We start from the raw sequence: 24,076 nt of genomic DNA, 5'->3' as shown, positions 1-24,076 counted from the left end.
CCTTTAACTGCACGGCCACACCGGCCGGCCATTCTGAACGGGTGTTGAGGCCATGAACAGTACTGCGAACTTACAGAGCAATGGCGTGAAACGCCGATTATTAATTACGCTTTAAGGTTCTTATTTGACTCCCCCTCGTATTATCATATGTAAAATTGTAAAATGTGTGATCTGTTTTTAAGACATTAGGTAGTTGATCTTAAATATACATCAAAGTAACGTCGGTTTGATGCAGCTTTCCAGTTCTGTTTTTTGCCCAGTTACTCTCTTCATCTGAACATAACTACTATCTCCTACACAGTTGAAGAGCTTCTTTGTGTACTCATATTTAGACCTGCAACCTGCAATTCTTCCCTTCTACCATCCCTTCATTTCCAGTTTTCCGCAACGGTTCTTGTCATACTGCTTGCGCACCTATTCTGTGTCTTAGATTCATTATATTCGTGTCATTTTTTCTTGTTGTCCAACGCAGGACGTCTTCATTTCTCACCCTATCAATGTAATTGATCTTCCACATTCTCGGGTAATTCCTTCTAATTGTTTTAGTTCTATCTTTTTCGTTATTTATATTTTGTACTATTGAAGAACTGTGCACTAAGGGTATGTTTTTACAAATACAAGGGTCATTCTAAAAGTAAAAAAGTTTGTTTCTCCAGAGGTGCAACATATTTTGATATCTTAGCTATTTTCCTGGAAGAATCCTGGAGATACTAAAAGGTATCAGATAGATTATATAATGGTAAGACAGAGATTTAGGAACCAGGTTTTAAATTGTAAGACATTTCCTGGGGCAGATGTGGATTCTGACCACAATCTATTGATTATGAACTGCAGATTGAAACTGAAGAAACTGCAAAAAGGTGGGAATTTAAGGAGATGGGACCTGGATAAACTGAAAGAACCAGAGGTTGTAGAGAGTTTCAGGGACAGCATAAGGGAACAATTGACAGGAATGGGGGAAAGAAATACAGTAGAAGAAGAATGGGTAGCTCTGAGGGATGAAGTAGTGAAGGCAGCAGAGGATCAAGTAGGTAAAAAGACGAGGGCTAATAGAAATCCTTGGGTAACAGAAGAAATATTGAATTTAATTGATGAAAGGAGAAAATATAAAAATGCAGTAAATGAAGCAGGCAAAAAGGAATACAAACGTCTCAAAAATGATATCGACAGGAAGTGCAAAATGGCTAAGCAGGGATGGCTAGAGGACAAATGTAAGGATGTAGAGGCTTGTCTCACTAGGGGTAAGATAGATACTGCCTACAGGAAAATTAAAGAGACCTTTGGAGAGAAGAGAACCACTTGTATGAATATCAAGAGCTCAGATGGCAACCCAGTTCTAAGCAAAGAAGGGAAGGCAGAAAGGTGGAAGGAGTATATAGAGGGTTTATACAAGGGCGATGTACTTGAGGACAATATTATGGAAATGGAAGAGGATGTAGATGAAGATGAAATGGGAGATAAGATACTGCGTGAAGAGTTTGACAGAGCACTGAAAGACCTGAGTCGAAACAAGGCCCCGGGAGTAGACAACATTCCTTTTGAACTACTGATGGCCTCGGGAGAGCCAGTCATGAAAAAACTCTACCATCTGGTGAGCACGATGTATGAGACTGGCGAAATACCCTCAGACTTCAAGAAGAATTTAATAATTCCAATCCCAAAGAAAGCAGGTGTTGACAGATGTGAAAATTACCGAACTATCAGTTTAATAAGTCACAGCTGCAAAATACTAACGCGAATTCTTTACAGACGAATGGAAAAACTGGTAGAAGCCGACCTCGGGGAAGATCAGTTTGGATTCCGTAGAAATGTTGGAACACGTGAGGCAGTACTGACCTTACGACTTATCTTAGAAGAAAGATTAAGAAAAGGCAAACCTATGTTTCTAGCATCTGCAGACTTAGAGAAAGCTTTTGACAATGTTAACTGGAATACTCTCTTTCAAATTCTGAAGGTGGCAGGGGTAAAATACAGGGAGCGAAAGGCTATTTACAGTTTGTACAGAAACCAGATGGCAGTTATAAGAGTCGAGGGGCATGAAAGGGAAGCAGTGGTTGGGAAAGGAGTAAGACAGGGTTGTAGCCTCTCCCCGATGTTATTCAATCTGTATATTGAGCAAGCAGTAAAGGAAACAAAAGAAAAATTCGGAGTAGGTATTAAAATTCATGGAGAAGAAGTAAAAACTTTGAGGTTCGCCGATGACATTGTAATTCTGTCAGAGACAGCAAAGGACTTGGAAGAGCAGTTGAACGGAATGGACAGTGTCTTGAAAGGAGTGTATAAGATGAACATCAACAAAAGCAAAACGAGGATAATGGAATGTAGTCAAATTAAGTCGGGTGATGCTGTGGGAATTAGATTAGGAAATGAGACACTTAAAGTAGTAAAGGAGTTTTGCTATTTAGGGAGTAAAATAACCGATGATGGTCGAAGTAGAGAGGATATAAAATGTAGACTGGCAATGGCAAGGAAAGCGTTTCTCAAGAAGAGGAATTTGTTAACATCGAGTATAGATTTAAGTGTTAGGAAGTCGTTTCTGAAAGTATTTGTATGGAGTGTAGCCATGTATGGAAGCGAAACATGGACGATAACTAGTTTGGACAAGAAGAGAATAGAAGCTTTCGAAATGTGGTGCTACAGAAGGATGCTGAAGATAAGGTGGGTAGATCACGTAACTAATGAGGAGGTATTGAATAGGATTGGGGAGAAGAGAAGTTTGTGGCACAACTTGACTAGAAGAAGGGATCGTTTGGTAGGACATGTTTTGAGGCATCAAGGGATCACAAATTTAGCATTGGAGGGCAGTGTGGAGGGTAAAAATCGTAGAGGGAGACCAAGAGATGAATACACTAAGCAGATTCAGAAGGATGTAGGTTGCAGTAGATACTGGGAGATGAAGAAGCTTGCACAGGATAGAGTAGCATGGAGAGTTGCATCAAACCAGTCTCAGGACTGAAGATCACAACAACAAACAGCTATTTTCTTAAGTAGTCACCGTTCAGAATTAAACAATTGTTGCATAGGTCTACAGGCTTTCCTGAAGGTACACTCAGCCGAAGCAGCGTTGTTGCGAAGAAGCACAATGCCTCTGCACAACAATCCACACCGTCCCTTTTGAACGGCACGGGGTAGTTGGTGTGAACGCACTGGCATAAGACCTTTGGATTTATGGTGCCTCCTCTACGCCTAAAGCAGATGACTAGGACGCCCTCTCGACCGTTAAACACAATAGCCTAACCTTTTTTTTTTGTTAAGAATTTGATAAAGAACTGGATCGTGAAATCCCAGGAGAGCACAAGCTCAGTCCACAACAGCGAAACATCAATCCTGTTGAATTTTTTTCTCAATCCTTGAGTTTAGTTCGTCAATCACAACTAAAAGTCTCCCTTATCGTTGTCCATTATTGGCTTTTCGTTCGTCCGCCATTAAACGTGCACCAGTTTCGAACTGAAACCTACTTCATCACATTTACATAGACTTCGGCTATGTGCCTGTTGCTTTCCATGAGGCACAGTTCGGAAACCGTATCTCACTACGAACCTCACACTTGGTGGAATCGTTAATTTCGTTACATATTTTAAAATCCACATCTATACTCTGCAAGCAACAAATCTCATGGAATGTTTGAAGTGGGACACACTTGCAGATAGACGGCGCGCTAAACGGAAGGGGCTGCTCACTTAATTCCGAAATCCGATCTTCACCGAGGATGTAGAGCATATATTATTACCACCAACTTTCAAATCGCGCAATGATCACCATTCAAAGATAAGGGAAATTAGAGCTCGTACTGCGACGTTCAGACAGTCGTTTTTCCCTCGCGCGATCCGCGAGTGGAACAGAGGGGGGGGGGGGGGGGGGGGGGGAATATGACTTTGGCGCGGATTGTGCCCTCCGCCACACACTGCTTGGCGGCTAGCGGAGTATATATGTAGATGTAGATGTAGACAACATTACGGCGTGCGCCAGAGGGTATTTTATGTACTCGGTCAACGTCGTGATTTACCGCCAAGAGTTGCTGATAAAATTTATTTACTTAACAACCAGTTTTGGTCATGGACAATCTTCAGGTTCATAAAAGCATTTACAACAACACATTACGGCTTATAAAATCATTGGCATCAGATCTGTATATGAGCTAATAATAAAACCGCCGTGTCTGTCTTTTTGAACATTCTTATCTCCGATACTACTAGACGAATTTTCGTGGGGTTTTGGTTGGTTGGTTTGGGGAAGAGACCAAACAGCGAGGTCATCGGTCTCATCGGATTAGGGAAGGACGGAGAAGGAAGTCGGCCGTGCCCTTTCAAAGGAACCATCCCGGAATTTGCCTGGAGTGATTTAGGGAAATCACGGAAAACCTAAATCAGGATGGCCGGACGCGGGATTGAACCGTCGTCCTCCCGAATGCGAGTCCAGTGTGCTAGCCACTGCGCCACCTCGCTCGGTTCGTGGGGTTTTCACTTGTAACTTGAACGTAGCTTGGGGCGACGTGCAGGCTTTATTTCATCGAATATTGTAATTTAAAGTTTTATTCATAATCGTCTGCTCAGCTTAGTAGTTCGGATGTTTAATCATCAAGGCGTAGGACACCAAAGAACCAGCAGATAGAGCTGTTTCTTTTCTTAACTGAGTTACAAATCTATTTTCGGACGTTTAAGTCAGCGACAGAATTAAACACTGCAATCTTATCTTTACGAATACAAACTAACAGCGAATCTCCAATCATACTACTTTTGATGTTGTACACAAAGAAGCTTTGTAAGTGAAAACTAAATTTCACGTACACGAAGCCTCTGGCAGGTCAGTGAACCGTCAGCCCGGGTTGGGATTAAAATGGTAGACTGGACGTAATATGAACACAAACACACGTAATGAATACCTGGGCAACGCCGGATCCCTCAGCTAGTAATAAAATAAAATCCATGTATTCGTCACTATTGTCACATAGCAACTTAAATTACATCTCCAGTCATAAACTGCACCAGACAGGGCAGTACTTATACAGTACGCGGAATGACCTTACCGAGCGCTAATGCTAACTGCTGATGTATCACTTTTACAAGTATAAATTATGAGATAAAAATCCTAGTGACGTATTTCTACATCTTCATACAGAAATATGAGTTACAGTCAGTATTAGCAGCATATTTCTAAATATTATAGTTTATTACGCCTCAAACGACCAAGAGTTGTAAGTGGCTTTTCAGATTTACTTTGGTTTCCGGGTCAATGTCTTTTCATAATCATTCCCCGTAGAGCAAAGAGATGAGCGCAGGGTTCCTACATTATTTTATTTATTTATGCGTTCTATTCAGCAAGACAAGGGACCTCAGACCCTGTCTTGGACCTGCATCAAACCAGACATCGTTACATAATTAACACAGCAGTTTGCATAACATCAATCCGTTACATGATGATAATTATGACTATTATTATATTTAGTCCATTAAATTTCGAGCATTACGCCGCGAGAAGTTGAAAATGCACATTATTATATTTATTAATGAATGTATTACAGTAATGTTTATCGTATTGGCATTGCTGTAAGTGATTTCCTCACAACATAAAGTTCCTGTCGAATATCTGCAATGACATTCTAACAGATTTGCACAGCAGCTGTACAGATGAGATCAAATCTGGAGAAGGAATTGAGTGATCCGAGGAAGAGCGAGAAATAGTAGAATAATCTCTGTTGATGCATCGTGGCTACGGGACGGCGGCCGGGCAAATATTTACCAAAGAAAGATACCTCAACATCCGTATGTTTTCAGAAGTTATTTTATACAGACGAGCAGTTTCGGCATCACATTAACGCCATCTCCAGGACCCTATGCACTCCGTGTATAGATAATCAGATACATCGATGTTTGAGTGATTGGAGCCATCAGTAGCGCGAATTTGTATGCCGACTGTGTACTGCGGAGACTTGATTTGAGCTGTTTTCAAGTCTTCGAAGAACACACTCCACAAACAAATTCACGGAATCAGGATATTGGTGGCCTCAGTTATGCATGCATGGCTGTATCTGATTTGTCTACACATGGAGTACATAGTAGGCTGAATTAATGAGACGCCGAAACTGGTCGTCTAAATAAAATAACCTCTGAAAACATGCGGTTGTATGGCGATTTTTCTTTGGTAAATGGTAGGGTAATTATGCATATGACACAGAAGAAAAAGCGAGAAACAGATATGGATTAGGAAAGTTGTGACAGCAATACTCGTTTCTCTGTTGAGCAGAATGAAAATAGCTGGGATATGGCGAGAGGGAAGCTACGCCGACGGTAACGCTATCATAAATAAATTGTTTCCGAAAAGTTCCATGTACTCTCATTTCTGCATACGCTATCGCATTACAAGCATGAATTAATCTTTAGCTATTTCATTCGAAGCGATATTGATAGATCCATGAGCCAGTTTTCGAGTGATATAGCGCGCTTACTGCATTTCTGTAATCCAGTGAACTGTTTAACCAAATCCCGCATTTCATTGTGAGTAGATGCGTGGGTGAACCCGCGAAACACGTGTCAGTTTCCCAGGATCTGCACATTTGATGGAAATGTCACGCTGGGGCTCTATTTACACGCGATACTGCAGAAATCACGCTATGTAAATATCTCATTTTCAACGAGAAGCGAAACAAATCATGCGTTGCTTTCAGATGTCTCATCTGTGTGCCGGATCACGAACTCGAATCGTAATAGGCCGGATTATGTACGATATGGAACCTTTAGTGCATTGGCATCGGACGTATCTAATAACAAGAGATACGTATACGAAATCTTCATCCTTCTCCCGGTTACTTTTTTTTACAGAACACACATCGCTGTATGGAAGTCTGGAGAATTAAATTGCATCACACTGTGCTGTACTGGTATCTTAGTGATGGTGGACTAATTGTGATACTGTTAATAGTGAAGGCAGTATATTTCTAAGTAATATAATCTCTCTCACACACACACACACGCACACACACACACACACACACACATTGTAAGGTGCGATATACTACTGCGATGTTTCGACACAGTAAGACATCACCTTGCCTTTAACTTGGCTCCCTGTTACGCTGATACTCAGGTACAACAACCATCTTATTGTTTATCGGAACACGTGAACCCTAACTGAAGCGTGTTCCAAGATGGCCGCCGAGTAAGTGACGCCAGAAACCATTTCCAGAAAGTTAAGTGATTTAGACAGGAATATAATTTAGTTTAACGCCGATAACAAATTAAATACATGCATTAGTGTATCATTTAGTCTTGCCGTTAAAGGTTTGACTTTTCTTTGCGTATTTTTTCAGAAAACACGAAAAGATCGTAACTTCGTGAAGTCGCGCTTAGGCTTAAATTTTGTAATCGTGTTTGTTTCTTGTTTCACGGTAATTTAACTAATTTCTAGATAACAAATAAGTAAACTACCGTAAATAGCGTATAACTTCATTGTTTTAATACAGATTTCAGGAAAACGGCGTAACTTTATATCAGAAACTTGCTTATATACATTTGTTTATAGGCCTAATTCTCGTAACGTTTTTGGAGAATCAAAGTTAAAGTATTTCGTTTAATTGACCTTTTTTACATTCCATCGAGTGAAATATAAAATAAATAGCGTATACCTTCATTGTTTTAATACAGATCTCAGAAAAACAGCGGAATTTTAAATCAGAAACTTGCTTATATACATTTGTGAATAGGCTTAATTCTTGTAACGTCTTTTTTGATTTTCGGTAATTTAATTGATTTATTCTAGCTAAAGTATTATTTTTGCCATGAGTGAGAAGTGCCAGACTTGCCGTAGAATTGTTAGTTCCGGGATTTGGTGTGATGGATGCAGTAGTTTTTTTCACTGGGGGGACTGAGTGGCGTGGGTGTCGGGAAAGTGGATCAGGCTCATCAGTGGTTATGTAGGATTTGCAGCAGAGATAGGAAGATAGTGGAACAGGACGGGAAAATTGCTGCCCTTCAGGCTGAGCTAGATCAGGCTAGGGAAGATCTGGACAGGTTAAGGAGGGAGAAGGGCAAAGAGAGGTGGGAAGTGGCAACAGGTAGCAGAAGGAACAGGCCTAGAACTAAGTCTGACTGTTTTGTGGTGAATGTCAAAAATAAGTTTGACCTGTTGCTTCAGTTAGAAACTGATGAGCCTCAAGCAGAGGTAGGTGTAGACAGGACACAACAAACTTTCAATAGGAAATTGAAAAAGAATGTAGGAAAGCCATTGAAAAGGAAGAAAGTTTTGTTGTTAGGTAGTTCTCATGCCAGAGGTGTCGGCCAACTTCTGCAGGAGGAATTAGGACCAGAATACCAGGTCACAATTTTTTTCAAACCAAGTGCTAGTCTGGATCAGGTGACAGAGGATTTAGGTTCACTCTGTAAAGGATTTACCAGGGAAGACACCGTGGTTATTGTGGGAGGGCCAGGGAACAGCATCGACAGAGATCCTGGGTACAGTATAGAGTGTGACCTGGTAAAGATTGCGTCGGCATCGAGACACACCAGTGTTGAGTTTGTATCTGTCCTGAGACGCCATGACCGGCCTCATTTGAACTCTGCTGTTGGGAGAGTTAATTTGGAGTTGGAACGGCTGCTTGGGTCGGGTGCGGGGGCTCATATTGGTGTGGTTCCTGTTGATTCTCTCAGTAGGTGGGACTATACCAGGCACAGCCTACATCTCAACAGGAAAGGGAAGGGGAAACTGGCTGGGGTAATAGCAGGAAATTTAAGGGGGGGAGGCACTGCCATGAATGGTAAAATACCAGTGGTTACAGGTGTTGGAGCAGCACCTTTTTTAGGATAGGTAAGACAGAAAGATGTCAAGTTCTACGAAAGGTCAGGATTGAAACAAATCTTCAGTTTAGGAAAGAAATTAAACAGCACAATTCTAGCACATTGGATCACCAATCACCGCTGCCAATTATAAATTTTCACCAATCACCAGAAATTTTATCTCCACCAAGTTGTATCTCAGTCCTAGGTAAAGTATAATTAAAAATAATGTAAGTATATTTCATCAAAATATTGGGAGTTTAAAGAATAAAATAGATGAGCTTCTGGTTTGTTTAGAAGATTTAGAAGCTGAGGATGAAATAGATATACTATGCCTGTCTGAGCATCACATTGTTACTGATATGGATAAGGTAAATGTAAGTGGATATAAGCTCTCTGCACATGTAATGAGAGAAAATATGGAGAAAGGAGGAGTTGCCATATATGTCAAAAGTCATCATTGTGCAAAAAGTATAGAAACAAAAAAGTTTTGTGTAGAGAAACATATAGAAGCATGTGCCTGTGAGCTTAAATTAAATAAAGGCACATTTATAATTGTAACTGTATATAGGTCCCCATCAGGAAATTTTCATCTATTTCTGAAAAATTTGGACTCCTTGTTGTGCTATCTGTCAGACAGGGGGAAGCAAATTATTATTTGTGGGGACTCCAATGTAGATTCTCTGAAAGAGGGTAATAGGAAAAATGACCTTGAAGTATTACTCAGTTCTTTCAATTTGACACCCGTTATTGATTTTCCTACTCGGGTGGTAAAGGATAGCAGCTCACTGAAAGATAAATTCTTTATAGACCAAGATAAGTTTAACCAGATAAATGCTCAGCCTGTTGAGAATGGTCTTTCTGATCATGGTGCACAGCTAGTTACAATATATGACATAGCTCCATTCAGCAATACTAAACAGTCCTCCAAAGTAGTACGTTCAGTCAACGATTTAACAATTGCAAATTTCAGGGAAAGCCTACAGCAGTTAGACTGGGATGAGGTGTACCGTGAACCTGATGCCAATTTAAAATATAATTTATTTCATGACATTTTTGTAAATGCATTTGAAAACTGCTTCCCCAAGAAAATAGTTAAATATACTCGTAAGAAACCTTGTAACAAACCATGGCTTACTAAGGGTATTAAAATATCTTGTAACCAGAAAAGGGAAATGTATCTGACAGCAAGAAAGAGTAGTGACCCAGAAACTATCAAACATTATAAAAACTACTGTGTTATATTAAGAAAAGTTATTAAAAAATCCAGAAGTATGTGTATCATGTCTGAAATCAGCAACTCTGATAATAAAATTAAAACAATTTGGAATATTATTAAAAGAGAAACAGGTCAACCAAGAGCACAGGAAGACCGTATTACCATCAAATTGAATGAAAACTTTACGAACAAAAAGTCAGAAGTTGAAAATATTTTTAATAATCATTTTCTAAATGTTGTGGATATAGTAGGATCCAGGTGTTCATTAGAAGATGCCAGGCTGTTATTGGAAGAGGCCATACCTATGCAATTTGATACAATTGAAATTTCACCCACTTCTCCCTCTGAAATTAGGAAAATAATAAACTTGCTTAAAAGCAAAAACTCACATGGAATTGACGGCATTTCCAGCAAAATACTAAAAGCTTGTTCTCAACAGATAAGTAAGATTCTCAGCCACCTGTGTAATAGCTCTCTGGAACAGGGCATTTTCCCTGATAGACAGAAATATGCTATTGTTATATCTTTGCATAAAAAGGGGGATAGATTTGATGTCAACAATTACCATCCAATCTCCCTTCTAACAGCTTTATCCAACATTTTTGACAAAGTAATGTATTCAAGAGTAGCTTCACATATCTGTAACAAACAAGTACTAACAAAATGTCAGTTTGGTTTCCAGAAAGGTTTTTCAACAGAAAATGCCATATATGCTTTCACCAATCAAGTTTTGAATGATCTGAATAACCGAACACCACCCATTGGGATTTTTTGTGATCTCTCAAAGGCTTTTGATTGTGTAAATCACGAAATTCTGCTAGACAAGCTCAAGTACTGTGGCATGAGTGGGACAGTGCACAAATGGTTTAATTCGTACCTAACTGGAAGAGTGCAGAAAGTTGAAATAAGTAGTTCTCATAATATGCAAAGATCAGCACATTCCTCAAACTGGGGAACTATCAAGAATGGGGTTCCACAAGGGTCAGTCTTGGGTCCTTTGTTGTTCTTAATATATATTAATGACTTGCCATTCTATATTCATGAAGAGGCAAAGTTAGTTCTCTTTGCTGATGATACAAGTATAGTAATCACACCTGACAAACAAGACTTAACTGATGAAATTGTCAATACTGTCTTTCAGAAAATTACTAAGTGGTTCCTTGTAAACGGACTCTCACTGAATTTTGATAAGACACAGTACATACAGTTCCGTACAGTGAATGGTATGACGCCATTAATAAATATAGACCTTAATCAGAAGCATATAGCTAAGGTAGAATATTCAAAAATTTTAGGTGTGTCCATTGATGAGAGATTAAATTGGAAGAAACACATTGATGATCTGCTGAAACGTTTGAGTTCAGCTACTTATGCAGTAAGGGTCATTGCAAATTTTGGTGATAAACATCTTAGTAAATTAGCTTACTACGCCTATTTTCACTCGTTGCTTTCATATGGCATCATATTTTGGGGTAATTCATCACTGAGGAATAAAGTATTTATTGCACAAAAGCATGTAATCAGAATAATAGCTGGAGTCCCCCCAAGATCATCCTGCAGACATTTATTTAAGGATCTAGGGATATTCACAGTAGCTTCTCAGTATATATACTCTCTTATGAAATGTGTTATTAACAACCAAACCCAATTCAAAAGTAATAGCAGTGTGCATAACTACAATACTAGGAGAAAGGATGATCTTCACTATTCAAGATTAAATCTAACTTTGGCACAGAAAGGGGTGAATTATACTGGCACTAAAGTCTTTGGTCACTTACCAAATAGTATCAAAAGTCTGACAGATAACCAACAAGTATTTAAGAAGAAATTAAAAGAATTTCTGAATGACAACTCCTTCTACTCCATAGAGGAATTTTTAGATATAAATTTAAAAAAACAAAAAAAATTAATAAAAAATATAAAAATAAAAAAAACACAAAAATGAAAAAGTTGTTATATTAACTTAAGTATGTTGTTAAATTAACGTAATTATGTCTTGTATTGGAAAATTTGACTCGTTCCACATCATTACGAAATATCGTATTCATGATCCATGGAACTAGTATTAATCTAATCTAATCTAATCTGACGATTCCGTATTGTGTTCGGGGTTAAAAATAAATTCAGTATATGGTTAGCGATATAAGCACACCTATCAGTTAACACATTTAGTAGTTTTCTATACTTCACTCTCTCGGAAGATCGTATTACCGTTTCCTAATGAGGTAAAACAAGCTTTTGTAATCATACCGTTGCACAATACTCTGAAAAATGTATCGCAGACCTGAGCGCCTTATAAAAAAATATCTCAATCGACACAGACTCTATTCAAGATTAACAGGGAAATAAAAGATAAAATCATCACGGACTTATATTAAGAGACGCCAGTATAGGCGGAAATTTACTTACTCAAAAAACGGTTTAAGATGTTTCCTGCCTTAGCGTATGATATTGCCTTCCTTGGTGTTTACAGACATTAAATACATTTATTTACCTGATTACGTATTCTTGAGCTGTTTCATTCTACTACGATGTTATGGGACTGCATGAATATCTCTTTTTCTTATTACTTCCTTTCATTATTTAAATCCATTTCGGCATTTAAATCATCTGCGCGTCCAGCTGTTCTCAATATACGGCAACGATATCACTAACTCTGTTCGGTTGGGATACCATTCGACAAGTAACCGAAATGAGGTACTATCCGTTATTGTTTTCTGTTAAAAATCTAATTACTTATTCGTTTTCATCTCTTTTTATTTTTAGCTATTTTTAGTGCTGGCTAGTTGCCGAACTGAAAGTTGACCTATTTGTCCATATTTGCTATAGAAATAGTAAATTTACGACTAGCTAACACTTCGCCAATCTAAGATGTTAAAATCTTTTGTTATTTTCTTTCAGATTTTCTCTTATCCGTAATCCTTGTTGGTTTTCTCACCCCGAAGTGAATCAAACTAGCATTCTTTCTATTCTTTTATCTTTACTAGCTAGGCGTAATGTTAATTTAATTCTGTTCTTAGCTTTTTTGTGGTGAAAAATATGTCTACCTAGAACATTGTACATTCTGTACTACAGCGTATCCTTTAGGTTCCAGAAGCTCTGGAGTACTTAAATAAATACATCTACCAAAGAGAAAGTTAAATTGAATTTTCTTTAAAAATTTTACAGCGGAAACCACTCGGCTTGGTAATTCTGAATTCGCGCACAAATATTCATATTGTCTTATCCTTGGCCGTGATCTAAAGTAAATTCCAGTTGATTAGTATCATTAAAAATGACAGCATCTACCGAAACTTTGACTTCATTATTAACAGTAAGGCGTGACCTTTTTCAGCATAGCAGTTGTAGTGGGACGCCTAAGGCCAACGCCTGAAGAGGTAGAGCTTTTCATGACGGGACTAGGTCTGTCTTGGGGGACACCTCATAGCTACCTACGTTAACGGCAGTCACTTCTCAGGACTCGACTTACCGTACCCGTGAGCCTGCTCTCCAAAAAATCTGAGCCCACCAGACACCAACTATGACCTACCTTCTCTAGATGAAATGACTTCTACGATGATTCAAACTAGACTTCCTATCTCTCTCATGCAAAAGCTGTTCGGAACCATTAATTTGAACAAACATGTAGCGCCACCTCAAGTCTTTACAATAACTTCATTGTCGGTGTTGGCCTGCGGTGCATCTGAACGGTGGCCGGCTGCCCCGTTGTGTTGTGTTATCGCTGATTTCTGCTGTGACCAGAAGCTGCCTCACTGCTACCACGTGCATCAGCTTACTCGTGACTTCATACGAACCGGCGCATCTAGACAATATTAACAACAAATATACATAAGCAACCATACACATATATTTCCGTAGATTACCATTGTTTCGATACGCATTTATAACCGGTTGTCGAGCAAGAGTAAAGGCAAATCAAAATTGTCCTCCTGGCACAAAACGCACGCACGCACGTGCAAACACACACGCACACACACACAATTGAATCCAAGAGCTGCATCTAAGAACGAGCTATGTCTCAGGTAAGAAGTAGTTTCGTCAGAAATTCACTTACGCCTCGGTTTACGCGTTTATGGTTTACCTTAAAAATTATCAATGAAGTTCCAAGTCTTTTTTTATCATTTGATGTTTGATATCTTACCGAGTCGAAAATATATAGTGATGTGAATGCAGTTAAATAAATGTATTCAAACACCACCTAATTCAGAGAGTCGTGGACCAAATAAGACATCATTCTGGATAATGTCGTGAATGATTTTGCACACTATGGTTGCAATGCACCTTGCACAGAGTTTGACAGAAATCTCTGGTATATTAATCGTATGAAATTATGTTCCAGAGACATGCATAGTGAGCAGGAAACTTGAGATCGAATCTCAGCCTTGGTATCAATTTTAATTCATTGATTTGGCCTGTATTCGTTATCACAGATGAAATTGATAGTTAATCTGTCTCTGGAACATACAATTTCATATGATTAATGTATCACGCACTCTTGAGGTACAGGCGGCTTTATGCCCATTTCATTCAATGTTGTCTGAAGTTATTAAACGAATATACAGTTGGGTATAACTAAAAATGTGCCTATATCTCTATAGTGACAGCATAAGTTAACAGATGCCACTATTACATTTCAGATTATCTGAGCATCTCTGCTTTTTTCCCCCTAAAAGTGGTTTCACTGTTTTGTTCTATTATTTGCGGGAGAAAGCTTTTCAAATCCAAATCTCTTACGCGTTGAAACATTCATCACAGTGTAGTGAAATATTTCTAGGTCGTCGCAACAATGTTTAATTGCCTGTAAAAAGTGTCATGTTAGCGCATAGAGATCGATGCATTTAAAAAATTGTTCCTCTGTAGCTTGTAATATTTTCAGAGTGATGAATTAGCTTCTGTACCCTAGAGATTGCGAGTATTTTGACTTAGAGCACATCGCGCGCCGTACTAGTAGTATCCGGCCGCAGCGCGGCGCCACAGTCGCGCTCCGTATTGACGCAGGTCGCGAGCCGTATATCGACCAGGCAGCTCGGTCAGCGCCGGGGATGCGCGCGCATCGAGGTGACGTCACTGCAGCCGCTCGGGCTCTCGAGCAGCGCGCTGCCTCAGACAGTTGACAGCCACCGAGGAAGGAAGGTTACGTTTCGGCGAAAAATGTGCGCACCCGCAAACGCGAGACGCGCCACCCCGGGTCCACCGCAGTGACGTCACGCGATTCTAGCCAAGTACACCCTTTTTCTGCACGGCAGACGCTGCATCCCGCTCTAGTGTGCTCCGATTCAGAACCGTGAGAGCTGCAAACTGTAAGTACATCTTTGGTGTGTCCGTTGGAGAAGCGCTGGCGACGCATCTGCGAGAGAGGTTCGCAGCTGCGGTGTAGCGTAGAGTTCAGCTATCAGCCGCTGCGCGATGCTATTGTCGGCATGATGAGTGACACGGCAGCACAGATTTAATGTGGCTTTCCATAATTCTAAAGATTAACTAGGAATTCTCTAGATCACTTAGCCGAAGAATTGTGGCTATGTTAATAGTACACAGACGTCTCGTAGGTCAACATCATTGGACACATATACAATTGACTTGCGTTTACAAAGGAAAAAGCGGAACCAGCAAGCAGACGGTTTCCCACCGAAACGGCGCTTTGTGTTCAACCAGTGTGACGACGACCCGGTTGCGAAGCGAGTTTCATTCTGGCACAGTTCTGTTGGCATGCAGTGTTAACTAGTCGCACTGAAAGATATTTTTTATAATACGTTAGTGCTTCTTTATTGTTTCTTAGCTTAAAATTGGGTGGTCAGCGTTATGGCCATCATTTGGCAGTGGACGATATTGTGTTGCTTGCCGTGTATGTGACATTTGCGAGCAGTATTCTTGTGTTCCTTTACGAGCGTAAATTGGCGTCAAAGCACAATATGGGAACTGCCGCGAATTAGACGATCGTCATTGTTTCGATGATTACTGCCCTCTTTATCATTAGGAGTAAAGCTGACAGTAGACGCGGCGCGAATATCGGGACTCCAATATGCAACGATTTATTTTTATATGTCATTTTATTGGCCTCTGGGTACACCGATACAGCCAGTTCAAGCCTACGGAGTTACCTTTCAACAAAGGGCTAATTAATTTTTTAAAAAAAATCCACAACACTTAAATAAGTAGAGCGGCCAGAAATCTTCTGCATCATACATGAAGAAATAAACAAAGTAAAACACACACGCACACACACGCACGAAGTAATCGATTACGCTCTGATAGCAACATGCAGCCGCTGAAAACTTCTTGGGAAAATATTACATTTTGTTATGCTCAGAGTTGAAGAGATATCGATTTTTTGCTCGAATAGGATATTTTATACCATATTTAGATAAAATATTCATTGGGAATAGATTGTGTTATTTTTAATTTAAAAAAATGATATAAGAAACGCCTTGATACCAGGACGCAGGATCATTTAAAGAGTAAGAAGTACGATCCTCCCCCACCTCCCCCTCCCGTTTCCTATACATTTTTTATAATTTACGTACGCATGCTCCAAAATACTTCTCGGAGATTTATCTGACATGTATTACAGTTTTTCTGTATTTACCTTGCAGTTTATTTAATTATAATGAAAAGCAAGTTGACAATGGGGAGAACGTAGACGTCGCGCTACAGACGGGTCCGTCTGTTACCACGACATCTTTCGCATACACGTTGGTTGGCTTCGTCGACTTTCAACCCATCCCTCACACCCCCATGAACCTATACCTGAGGCTACGGTACACATTATTTCAGATCGCAAACAAGTTTTCGAGGGCGGGGGGAATCTCACACTGGAAATTCTTCAAAGGTGTAACGGGAGGGAGAGAGAGAGAGAGAAATACCACTGTGTGTGTGTGTGTGTGTGTGTGTGTGTGTGTGTGCGTGCGCCAGCCCCTGATTGCCATTGTATGTGTTAATAATAGTCACGCGCAGTGAAGCAGATGTGAACGGAACCTGTGAGAACTGCGCTTTCAGCAACACAGTGACAGATTGACCTGTACTGTGAGCCGAGGCAGTGGAGAGAACAGGTGCGGCAGTGGCAGCGGTGAATGGCGAGGTGTTGGCTGGTTGTGCAGCTGTCCGCCAGTTATCGATCGGCAAGCTCGCGCCCCGCCGGCACCGACCCCCGGCTGTGTGTGGACCTCTGCCTCTAACACCGACACCCGCTCTCGACCTCGCCCTCCCCTGAGCCGCTCCTTTTAAAGACACATCACCCGCCGCGTGTCGCAGCCATCATCATATGGACCGCCCCTCCATATGTTTCACAGGAGCTCACTGTTTGGAACTTACCCTGCCCCGGTATCTTTTTTGGAAACGAGTGCCATTATTGGGAGTAGGAATCAAAGTGTCAGGGAGAAGAAATAAAAACTTTGAGGTTTGCCGATGTCATTGTAATTCTGCCAGAGGCAGCAAAGGACATGGAAGAGAAGTTGAACGGTATGACAGCATCTTGAAAGAATGATATAAGATCGACATCAAGAAGAGCTAAAGATGGATAATGGAATGTAGTCGAGTTAAATCAGGTGATGCAATGGGAATTAGATTAGAAAACGAGACACTGAAAGTAGTAGATGAGTTTTGCTATTTCGGCAGTAAAATAAATGATTTTGGCCGAAGTGGAGAGGATATAGGATGTTGACTGGCAATGGCAAGGAAAGCGTCTCTGTAGAAGAGAATTTTAACATCACTTATAAATTTAAGTGTTACGAAGTGTTTTCTGAAGGTATTTGTATGGTATGTATATCGATGTCAAACATGGACGATGAACAGTTTAGAGAACAGAAGCTTTTGAAATGTGGTGTTATAGAAGCATAGAAGAATGCTAAATACTAGAAGGGTAGATTGCATAACTAATGAGGAGGTACAGCCTTTGAAATGCTATGCTTTAGAAGAATGCTAAATATTGGAAGGGTGGATTGCGTAACTAATGAGGAGGAGGTGCTGAACAGAATTAGGAGAAAAGAAATTAGTGGCGCAACTTGAATAGAAGAAGGGATCGGTCGGCTGATCGCATTCTGAGACATCAAGGAATCACCAATTAGAGGGAGGTGTGTGTGTGTGTGTGTGTGTGTGTGTGTGTGTGTGTGTGTTTTAGAGAGGGAGGAGAGCCGGAGGCTAAAATCGTAAAAGGACACCAAGAGATGAAAACAGTAAGTAAATTCTGATGAATGTAGGGTACAGTATTTATTCGGAAATGAAGAACTTTGCACAGTACAGAGTTGCGTGGAAAGCTGAATCAAACCAGACGATGATAACATAGTGGACTGGAAAAAAAATGGTTCAAATGGCTCTGAGCACTATGGGACTTAACATCTGAGGTCATCAGTCCCCTAGAAATTAGAACTACTTAAACCTAACTAACCTAAGGACATCATACACATCCATGCCCGAGGCAGGATTCGAACCTGCGACCGTAGCGGTCGCGCGGTTCCAAACTGAAGCGCCTAGAACTGCTCGGCCACAACGGCCGGCGGGAAAAAAAGCTATAATGTTTATGACTATATGCAACACCTTGCAGAAACGGCTTAAATCAACACCACCCACACTTCGGCAATGCAACAAGACCGTCCACTATGAAATATGGGAAATACAGGGAAAAAAGTCGAAAAACATCGTGAAACAAAAAAGTGTAACTTATAACTATTTATATCAGTCTCAGGCGCGATACAATAAAGTTTCTACATCTACATACAAGCTTCGCAAGCCACCGTACGGTATTTTGTGGAGTTTACCTTGAACTACTACTACTAGTCATTCCTTTTCCTGTTCCACTCGCAAATGGAGCGAGGGAAAACTGATGTCTGTCTGCATCCGCATGGGCCCTGATATCTCATATCTTGTCTTCGCGTTCCCTACACGAAAAGTACATTGGTGGCAGTAGGATAGTTCTGCTGTCTGTCACAAATGCTGTCTTTCTCAATACTGTTTCGCGAAAAGAACGTCTTCTTCCCTCCGGGGATTCCCATTTGAGCTCACGAAGCATCTCCGTAGTACTCGCGTGTTGATCGAACATACCGGTAACAAATCTAGCACCACTTATCTAAGTTGCTTCGATGTCTTCCTTTAATCCGATCTGGAGAGAATGTCAAATACTCGAGCGGTACTCCCCAAGCTCAAGAATAGGTTGTACTAGCTTACTTACACGGTCTCCTTTATACATGGGCTACACTTTTCTAGAATTCCCTAAGTACACCAAAGTTGACCATTCGCCTTCCCTACAACGGACCTCGTTGATTTTGTCCCGCTTTGCAACGTTATTCCTAGGTATTTAAAGTTTTCCACATTCAGAGCAAGCTGGCATTCATCACACCAAATGAAAATTCCATCCAAGCTGCCCCCTTTCCTTATACAATCACTCAGACGACAGTTTCTTGTACACTGCGGCCATAACAGCGAACAGTCGCTGATGGCAGCTCACCTTATTAAGACTTTCGACCATCTTCACATATTTTTATCTTGTTTGCAGTGGAATACACTAAATTTCTCCGTCGCGTAGGGCTGTCTCAACACTAAAATTCGTTCGTATTTTAATGTTGGAGCCGACATGCACAACGACGAACTGACGTGTTACACTGAAACGAAATTAAAATATCCGAAGACTTTCGCTGATGGCTGAAATCGGTAATCACGTGTATCGCTTCTAAACCTCGACTTTAATAAATATTAAATCATATATTTTCAACGGTAACTGTATCCTCTGGAAGACATGATGTCGGCTCATGCAGTAGAAGTAGCTAACTGTCTTCAGTGTCTTATTCACCACTGAATTTGTAACTGTCACTTTACGTAAAATCCAATACGGATATGAGCATTTCTAAAACGGCTGTCTAGAATTCCGTCGCCTGCGATTTCCGGTGGTTCATGATTGGAAGTCATGACACGTCTACATCTTCAAAAACTTGTACAGCTAGCCATTTTCTGAGCTGTAATAGCGCTCTAAGGGAATGTCCGCAAATATCTGTACTGTCGTGTTGGCAGTCTGCGGAGTGCATCGTCTTAGTTGAAGATAACTGCAGATCTCGGCTTTCTACCTCATCCTTCCTGAACGGCACAAGTGTTTTCAAAGTGAATAATAATACGCCTGAGGTGTTATTGATGTCTATTGTACCATACAGTTCACCACGCCGCATTTTGGAGTTTTTCACCATTGCTGAATCAGAATAACATCAATGCATGGTAAAAAAAAACGCATTTCTTTACTACCAGACACGAAGTAGAAGAAAATATCCTCTTCATATCTCCGTTGGCGTCTAAAAATAAGTGCCCAAATGTCATTGTTTTTCTTTTGCGAGGATCTGTTCGTGTTTTTGATATGCACATTGCCCACAGCTTCTAGCTAACAGTTCGGTGCTGTGGAACCCAAACCACCTGTTGAAAATTCATAGTAAGTCGAAAAGTAAGCCGGCGAGTATCCAGCACTTCCATTCATGCGCTTATCGATGTCTGAAAAGTGTTTAGTGCACTTTCCCTGCCACTACTCAACGTCCTCATTCGTACGTCATCCGCTAAATGCTTCACATCAGAGCCTTACTTTTTCGCCACCCGTTACTTTTGGTCCATGAACGTCACACAAATCAAGACCAATATCGGCCACATTACGCATGAAGAAATGAATGCGTCAATGTGTGACTGGCTGGATACTGGCTGGATACCCTGACTTGGACGTAACGTCACCTAAGTACTCGTACCACTGACATGTTTCTTGCGGCCTTTTGATAATTATGTATTAACGACGTGATGAACAACACAGAACATTCAGTTCAATTCCGGCTCCAACTTGTGCTTGTTCATACACTGTACACGGGTACTCCGCCAGCCACCTCATCTTAAGGATACTTCTGCCATCACATTCATTTGTGCCCCTTCCTGTTCCAGTCGCGACTGGGGCGTCGGAAGAACAACTGTCTATCAGACTCCGGATAAGCTCTAATTGCTGTGATTTTGTCGTCGTCATTTCGCGAGATGTATGTTTGAGGAAGTGACATGTTGCCTGACTTCTAAGAAGGTACGCAGTTATAATTTTAACCGTAAACGGTGCGCAGAGCTAATCCTTTAACATCTGTCTCTGGAGTTTGATGAATAGCTCTCTAAAACTCTGGCACTTACTGAACGAGCCCGTGACAAAATGCGCCGTTCTTCTTTAACTCTTCTCAATCTCCCCTATTAATCCCACCCATTAAGGCTTCCAGTTTGAGAATCAGTACTGAAGGCTTGGTCCAAACGTTCAGACAAAAAAGTAGTCTCCCCAACAGAAATCATTACAAACATCATTTAATACTGGGTAATCCTTGGACTTGATAACCGCCTGGATTTGGTTAGGAAGTGAGTCCTCAAATTGCTGCAGCACCCAGATTAAGCCATTCGCGGAGGATTTGATCGCGCAATTCCATCAAATTGCGGAGATGATGGCGTCGGTGTCTTACTTGCTACTCCAACATGTCCCATAGATTTTCTACGGGGTTCAAATCAGATGATTTTCCAGGCCAGCCGATATGTAATAGGGTGGGGGAGTGTTCAGAAAACCCATCACATCTCCTTCCAACCCGATGAACTCTGCTGTTCTGAAAAGTGGGTGTGTCAGTAGCATACTCGTCATGCGCTGTTGACTGAAAGGCAACACCTGCTCATTCAGAATGTTTAAAGAAACGTGGTGGTTCATGTTAGTTGTTACCTCAATGAGCGGCCCTAATTCATGATAAGAAGAACTCCTTCAAAACTATACAGATCCACTTTCGGCTCGAGTCTGACTCTGCGCACATTCGGGATGAAACGCTTCATTTGGCCTTCAGTGTACTCGACGTCGTGCGTCATTTGAATGTAGGAGACAACGTGATTCATCAGATCACATTGGTTCCGCAAGTCAACTACTGTCCACGTTCGATGGTTTCCAGCCCACTAAAGACGCTCAGCTTTATTTTCCTGTGTGAGAAATGGCCTCACGTGAGGTGACCAACTCCCGATATTAATTGCATGCATTTCCCGTCACAATATTCTCTCTCTGACAGGTAGGGGTGGACATTATTAACTGCCTGCAACAATTCCTGTCGGGTTTGGAAGAGATTTTGATTTACAAGCCGTCAAAAGAGTCCCGGTCCCTCTCAGGGAGGATGTTTTTTCCGATCTCAATTTTGACGTCGTATTCCGTGGCCACGTGGGTTACACCACCGCTTGTAGACACGTTGCAACTTCACACACTGTATGGCCATGAACGCGGCCAATCATAGTTGTCCTTTTTTGCCACTGTCACGTCTTTACATTTACCCATATATACGTACAATGTCGGCATGAAACATAAATGTTTCACTGATCAGTACTTCCTTGTACTCACGTAGAGGCACTGCACTCGCAGTTGAGCACCTGACTAGATCTTTGTGCCGTGCGTAAAGCCTTAGTGACAAGGGTGACTGACTGTTCGTTCGTTGAGCTTATAAGGCGCCTCTTTCGTGGATGAATGACGTGTTCTCAGAAAGTGCCTTTTACCTCATTTGTAATGACTAGTTTTCAGACAGAAACCTACGATCGTGCATCTCCAATAGGAATCGTGATGTTTGGCTCAGACTAATTGCTGTTCGGATGTTGTTGTTGTGGTCTTCAGTCCTGAGACTGGTTTGCTCCAGCTCTCAATGCTACTCTATCCTGTGCAAGCTTCTTCATCTCCCAGTACCTACTGCAACCTCCATCCTTCTGAATCTGCTTAGTGTATTCATCTCTTGGTCTCCCTCTACGATTTTTACCCTCCACGCCGCCCTCCAATACTAAACTGGTGATCCCTTGATGCCTCAGAATATGTCCTACCAACCGATCCCTTCTTCTAGTCAAGTTGTGCCACAAACTTCTCTTCTCCCCAGTTCTATTCAATACCTCTTCATTAGTTATGTGATCTACCCAACTAATCTTCAGCATCCTTCTGTAGCAACACATTTCGAAAGCTTCCATTCTCTTCTTGTCCAAACTATTTATCGTCCGTGTTGCACTTCCATACGTGACTACACTCAATACAAATACTTTCAGAAACGACTTCCTGACATTTAAATCTATACTCGATGTTAACAAATTTCTCTTCTTCAGAAACGCTTTCCTTGCCATTGCCAGTCTACATTTTATATCCTCTCTACTTCGACCATCATCAGTTATTTTGCTCCCCAAACAGCAAAAAACTCATTTACTACTTTAAGCGTCTCATTTCCTAATCTAATTCCCTCAGCATCACTCGACTTAATTCGACTACATTCCATTATCCTCGTTTTGCTTTTGTTGATGTTCATCTTATATCCTCCTTTCAAGACACTGTCCATTCCGTTCAACTGCTCTTCCAGGTCCTTTGCTGTCTCTCACAGAATTACAATGTCATCGGCGCACCTCAAGGTTTTAATTTCTTCTCCATGGATTTTAATACCTACTCCGAACTTTTCTTTTGTTTCCTTTACTGTTTGCTCAATATACAGATTGAATAGCATCGGGGAGAGGCTACAACCCTGTCTCACTCCCTTCCCAACCACTGGTTCCCTTTCATGTCCCTCGACTCTTATAACTGTCATCTGGTTTCTGTAAAAATTGTAAATGGCTTTTCGCTCCCTGTATTTTATCCCTGCCACCTTCAGAATTTGAAAGAGAGTATTCCAGTCAACATTATCAAAAGCTTTCTCTAAGTCTACAAATGCTAGAAACGTACGTTTGCCTTTCCTTAATCTAGCTTCTAAGGTAAGTCGTAGGGTCAGTATTGTCTCACGTGTTCCAATATTTCTACGGAATCCAATATGTTCGGATAGGGCCATTGCTCATAGACATCATTCATGAATGTAACAGCGTGAAGAGTTGATATATAGTCAACCGAAGTATCGTGTCCCATATACTTTACATTGGCTACCAGAAGGTAGATTTGGACGTTTTCATAAGTAATTTCAGTTACCACATGAGAGGTATCGTTAGGAATAGGATGTTTCGGTTAGTGAAAACTCTAGACCAACAAGTCCAAATATTTTACTTTACAGAGAAATAACATTTATACTTCATAAGACATTTTATGATGTGTGTGGTGGGAGTTACTTTGTGTACCACTATCATTTGAGAA

The 24,076-nt window shown here is 40.8% G+C and overlaps 1 protein-coding gene across 1 annotated transcript in view; it reads left to right on the top strand.

Moving 5' to 3' along the window:
* Positions 1-15,107: 15,107 nt before the first annotated feature.
* Positions 15,108-24,076, top strand: part of LOC126162724 (kinesin-like protein unc-104) — a 373,406-nt gene continuing 364,437 nt past the window's right edge. The window contains 1 exon segment of the mRNA XM_049919386.1: positions 15,108-15,287. The gene's annotated coding sequence lies outside the window, so the exon portion shown is untranslated.

Source organism: Schistocerca cancellata, chromosome 2, assembly GCF_023864275.1.
Source record: "Schistocerca cancellata isolate TAMUIC-IGC-003103 chromosome 2, iqSchCanc2.1, whole genome shotgun sequence".
Lineage (NCBI taxonomy): Eukaryota > Metazoa > Arthropoda > Insecta > Orthoptera > Acrididae > Schistocerca > Schistocerca cancellata.
Note: the sequence above shows the minus strand (reverse complement) of the source record. Positions and strands in the feature narration are given on the sequence as shown.